Source organism: Arachis ipaensis, chromosome B2, assembly GCF_059453495.1.
Source record: "Arachis ipaensis isolate K30076 ecotype BB chromosome B2, ASM5945349v1, whole genome shotgun sequence".
Taxonomy (NCBI): Eukaryota; Viridiplantae; Streptophyta; class Magnoliopsida; order Fabales; family Fabaceae; genus Arachis; species Arachis ipaensis.
In genome coordinates, this window is record NC_142437.1 from 67,006,972 (window position 1) to 67,012,350 (window position 5,379).

A 5,379-nucleotide genomic window follows, 5' to 3' on the forward strand; every position below is an offset into this window, starting at 1 on the left:
TGGGGATCTTGTGGGGTCCACAGATCCTGAGGTGTCAAGGAATTCTGCTCCTTGTACCATTCTGGCGTTCAAACGCCCATTCTGTGCCAATTCTGGCATTTAATGCCAGCTCTGCTACCTTTCCTAGCATTAAACGCCAGTCTGCTGCCCATTTCTGGCGTTAAACGCCAGCCAGATGCTCATTTCTGGCGTTTAACGCCAACCAAATGCCAAACAGCCCTTTTCTGGTGTTAAACGCCCAGAGTGCTACCCATTCTAGCGTTTAGCACCCAGAATGCTGCCAGGCTGGGTGTTAAATGCCCATTCTGCTATCCTTACTGGCGTTTAAATGACTGTAAGCCTGTCCTCCAGGGTGTGCTATTTTTGATGCTGTTTTTCATTCTGTTTTTAATTTTTCAGTTGTTTTTGTGACTTCACATGATCATCAACCTAAAGAAAACATAAAATAGCAATGGAAAATAAATAAATATAATTAAATAACATTGGGTTGCCTCCCAACAAGCGCTTCTTTAATGTCAATAGCTTTACAGTGAGCTCTTAGAGAGCTTCACAGAGACTCAGAGCTTAATGTTGGCCTCCCAACACCGAACTTAGAAGTTGAGTGTGGGGGCTCTGTTTGACTCTGTATTGAAAGAAGCTTTTCATGCTTCCTCTCCATGGTTACAGAAGAAGATCCTTGAGCCTTGAACACAAGGCAGTCCTCATTCAATTGAAGGACTAACTATCCTCTGTCCACATCAATCACAGCTCTTGTTGTGGCTAGGAAGGGTCTTCCAAGGATGATGGAATCATCTTCATCCTTTCCAGTGTCTAGGATTATGATGTCAGCAGGGATGTAATAGCCTTCAACCTTCACTAAGACATCCTCAACAAGTGCATAAGCCTGTTTCCTTGAATTGTCTGTCATCTCTAGTGAGATTCTCGTAGCTTGCACCTCAAAGATCCCTAGTTTCTCCATTACAGAGAGTGGCATGAGGTTTATACTTGAACCAAGGTCACACAGAGCCTTCTTAAAGGTTATGGTGCCTATGATGCAAGGTATTAAGAACTTTCCGGGATCCGGTTTCTTCTGAGGTAATTTCTGTTGAACCAAGGTATTCAGTTCATTAATGAGCAATGGAGGTTCATCCTCCCAAGTCTCATTACCAAATAAATTTGCCTTCAGCTTCATGATTGCTCCTAGATACTGAGCAACTTGCTCTTCAACAATGTCTTCATCCTCTTCAGAGGAAGAATACTTATTAGAGCTCATGAATGGCAACAATAAGTTCAGTGGAATCGCTATGGTCTCTGTATGAGCCTCAGATTCCTTTGGTTCCTCATTAGGGAACTCCTTAGTGGCCAGTGGATATCCATTGAGGTCTTCCTCACTGGAATTCACTGCCTCTTCTTCCTCACTAGGTTCGGCCATGTTGGTTATATTTATGTCCTTGCACTCTCTCTTTGGATTCTCTTCTGTATTGCTTGGGAGAGTACTAGGAGGGGCTTCAGTCACTCTTTTACTGAGTTGACCCACTTGTGCCTCCAAATTTCTAATGGAGGACCTTGTTTCAGTCATGAAATTGATAGTGGTCTTAGATAGATCAGAGACTATGGTTGCTAAGTCAGAGTGGCTCTGCTTAGAATTCTTTGTCTGTTGCTCAGTAGATGATGGAAAAGGCTTCCTATTGCTAAACCTATTTCTCCCACCATTATTATTGAAGCTTTGATTAGGCTTCTGTTGATCCTTCCATGAGAAATTAGGACGATTCCTCCATGAAGGGTTATAGGTGTTTCCATAGGATTCTCCCATGTAATTCACCTCTTCCATTACAGGATTCTCAGGGTCATAAGCTTCTTCTTTAGAGGAAGCTTCCTTAGTACGGCCTGATGCAGCTTGCATTCCAGTCAGACTCTGAGAAATCATATTAACTTACTGAGTCAATATTTTGTTCTGAGCCAATATTGCATTCAGAGTATCAATCTCCAGAACTCCTTTCTTCTGAGTCACCCCATTATTTACAGGATTTCTTTCAGAAGTATACATGAGCTGGTTATTTGCAGCTATTTCAATGAGTTCCTGGGCTTCTGCAGGTGTCTTCTTCAGATGAAGAGATCCACCAGCAGAGTGATCCAATGACATCTTGAACAATTCAGACAGACCATCATAGAATATACATAGGATGCTCCATTCTGAAAACATGTCAGAAGGACACCTTCTGATCAATTGCTTGTATCTTTCCCAAGCTTCATAGAGGGATTCACCTTCCTTCTATCTGAAGGTCTAGACTTCCACTCTAAGCTTGCTCAACTTTTTAGGTGGAAAGAATTTGGCCAAGAAAGCATTGACCAACTTTTTCCAAGAGTTCAGGCTTTCTTTAGGTTGTGAGTCTAACCATGTCCTAGCTCTGTCTCTTACAGCAAACGGAAAAAGTATAAGTCTATAGACCTCAGGATTAACCCCATTGGTCTTAACACTGTCACAGATTTGTAAGAATTCAGCTAAGAACAGATGAGGATCTTCCAAGGGAAGTCCATGAAACTTGCAATTCTGCTGCATTAGAGAAACTAATCGAGGCTTAAGCTCAAAGTTGTTTGCTCCAATTGCAGGAATTGAGATGCTCCTTCCACATAAGTCAGAAGAGGGTGCAATAAAGTCACCAAGCATCTTCCTTGCATCTCCACCATTGTTGTTATTTTTGACTGCCATCTCTACTTCTTTTTTGAAAATTTCTGTTAGGTCTTCTCCACAGTTTTGTGCTTTAGCTTCTCTTAGCTTCCTCTTTAGAGTCCTTTCAGGTTCAGGATCAGCTTCAACAAGAATGTTCTTATCCTGTTCCTACTCATATGAAAAAGAAGAGAACAGAAAAGGATAAGAATCCTCTATGTCACAGTATAGAGATTCCTTTATGTGAGTAGAAGAGGAGAAGAATAGAAGAATAAGGTAGGGAGAAGATAAGAAGAATTTGAACACAGAGAGAGGGGGAGGGTTCGAATTTTTAAGAAGAATAGTTAAATAAAATAAATAAAAAGAGATGAGAGGGAGAAGAAATTCGAATATTAATTTAAAATAAAAGAAAAATATTTTTGTTTTTATTTTAATATTTAGTGATAATTCGAAATTTAAGAAGAGAATAAAAGGTAAATTAAAATTTAAAACAATTAGTTAATTAAAAAGAATTTTGAAAAAGAGGTTAGTGATTTTCGAGAATTAGAGAGAGAAAAGTAATTAGGTGGTTTTGAAAAAGATAAGAAATAGTAAAACAAACAAAAAGTCAAGTAGTTAATTAAAAAAGATTTGAAAATCAATTTTGAAAAGATAAGAAGTTAGAAAGATATTTTGAAATTAAATTTTGAAAAAGATATGATTGAAAGTTATTTTGAAAAAGATTTGAAAAGAAAATTAAAAAAAAAGATTTGATTTTTGAAATTAAAGTTGATTACTTGACTAACAAGAAACTAAAAGAGATGATTCTAGAATTTAAAGATTGAGCCTTTCTTAATAGGCAAGTAACAACTTGAATTTTTTGAATCAAAATATTAAATGTTAGCATTAATTTCGAAAATTATAAAATAAAAATAAGAAAAAGATTTTGAAAATCAATTTTTGAAGAATTTTCGAAAAGCAGGAAAGAAAAATGAAAAAGAATTGATTTTGAAAAAGATTTGGAAAGATAGAATTTTTAAATTGAAATTTTGACTTGACTAACAAGAAATAACTAAATTTTAAAAATTTTGACCAAATCAATTCAAAATTTCGAAAATTATGCGTAAAATAAGGGAAAGATATTTTTTTTATTTTTTGAATTTTTAACGAGAGAGAAAAACAACTAAATGATGCAAAACATAAAAATTTAAGATCTAAACAAAAAATGCATGCAAGAATACTTTGAATGTCAAGATGAACACCAAGAACACTTTGAAGATCATGATGAACATCAAGAACATATTTTTGAAAATTTTTAAGAAAAGAAAAATATGCAAGACACCAAACTTAAAAATTTGACACTAATAATTCAAAAATGTATATGAAAAACAAGAAAAGACACAAAACAAGAAAAACTAAAGATCAAACAAGGAAAATCATCAAGAACAATTTGAAGATTAAGAAAGAACACATGATGCAATTGACACCAAACTTAAAATTTGACACTAAACTCAAACAAAAAACACAAAATTTTTTGTTTTTATGGTTTTATTAATTTTTTTTCTATTTTTCGAAAATAATTTGGAAAAGAAAAATAAGAAATTCAAAATTTTTAATAAGAATTCCAAGAATCATGCAATGTTAGTCTAAAGCTTCGGTCCAAAAATTTAGACATGGCTAAATAGCCAGCCAAGTTTATGTGAATGCTTCGGTCCAAAAGATTAGACATGGCCAAATGGACAGCCAAGCTTCAGCATACAAATACAGACATACAACAGCCAAATAGATGGAAATCCAAAGGCTCCTGCCATGATAAGTGAAAGCCTTGGTCCAAAAGATTAGACATAGCTTGACAGCCAGCCAGGCTTTAACAGATCATGATGAAACTCTAAAATTCATTCTTAAAAATTCTGAAGAATAAAATAAAATAATTTTTTTTTTTGAATTTTTCGAAAACCATAAAATTTTTTTGAATTATTTTTGAAATAAAATTAAAAATAAAAATGCTTAAACATAAAATAAAATTACCTAATATGAGCAACAAGATGAACCGTTAGTTGTCCAAACACGAACAATCCCCGGCAACGGCGCCAAAATCATGGTACACGAAATCGTGATCTCAACACTTCTTCACAATTTCGCGTAACTAACCAGCAAGTGTATTGGGTCGTCCAAGTAATAAACCTTACGTGAGTAAGGGTCGATCCCATGGAGATTGTCGGCTTGAAGCAAGCTATGGTCATCCTTGTAAATCTCAGTCAGGCGAATTCAAATGGTTATGAAGTTTTGATAATTAAAAGATAAATAAAACATAAAATAAAATAAAGTTACTTATGTAATTCACTGGTGGGAATTTCAGATAAGCGTATGGAGATGCTTTGTTGCTTCTGAACCTCTGCTTTCCTATTGCCTTCTTCCAACCATGCGTTACCTCCTTCCATGGCAAGCTATAAGATCCTCTCAGTGAAAATGGTCCTCTACGGTTTCTGCATGGCTAATCAACTGTCGAATTTCTTGTCTCGAATGAAAAATACCGGGTACAGCTACCGCATGGCTAATCATCTGTCGGTTCCCGCTAGCGTTGGAATAGAATCCATTGATCCTTTTGCACACTGTCACTGATGAGTATTTTGGTGGAAAAATGAATTTCTCCCAAAACACACAAATCTATCCGGCAAGTGTACCGGGTCGCATCAAGTAATAAAAACTCACGGGAGTGAGGTCGATCCCACAGGGATTGAAGGATTGAGCAA

General features: G+C 36.0%; 1 non-coding gene across 1 annotated transcript; it reads left to right on the plus strand.

Moving 5' to 3' along the window:
- Window positions 1–2,180: 2,180 nt before the first annotated feature.
- LOC148574232 (small nucleolar RNA R71) lies at window positions 2,181–2,284 on the plus strand. Its single transcript, XR_015906399.1, has one exon. It is a non-coding gene; the product is annotated as a small nucleolar RNA R71 (small nucleolar RNA).
- Window positions 2,285–5,379: the final 3,095 nt, after the last annotated feature.